Below are 479 nucleotides of genomic sequence, written 5' to 3'. Positions count from 1 at the left end.
GAGACGTGGAAGCTGTATGGCCATATCCCACAACATGCGAATTTTTAACCAAAGTAAGCCATTATTAAAATCAATTCTTTCTAGTTGTTTAAAATAGTTATCCATAAAGTGTTGATATCTACCTGGTGCATTTTTATATCCAAATGGTAATACATTCCATTCATAAAATCCTTGTGGTACTGTGAATGCTGTAAGTTTTTTAGATTCCTCTTCTAACTTTAAATGGTAAAATCCTGATTTGCAGTCAAATTTACTAAAGTAATTATATCCTTGTATTTGTCTTATTTTTAATATTTTATTTGGTATTGGGTAATTATATGTTTTAGTTTTTGCATTTAAATTTCTATAATCAATAACCATTCTACTTTTTCCTCTTTTTTGTTCACTATGTTTATTTACTAATAACTCACTTATATGTATCTTAAATTCTGTTAAATCATTAAAATTATATTTTAATGGTTTTTGGGTTATTATACTAT

Source organism: Solanum tuberosum, unplaced genomic scaffold (genome assembly GCF_000226075.1).
Source record: "Solanum tuberosum cultivar DM 1-3 516 R44 unplaced genomic scaffold, SolTub_3.0 scf00001, whole genome shotgun sequence".
NCBI lineage: Eukaryota > Viridiplantae > Streptophyta > Magnoliopsida > Solanales > Solanaceae > Solanum > Solanum tuberosum.
Note: the sequence above shows the minus strand (reverse complement) of the source record.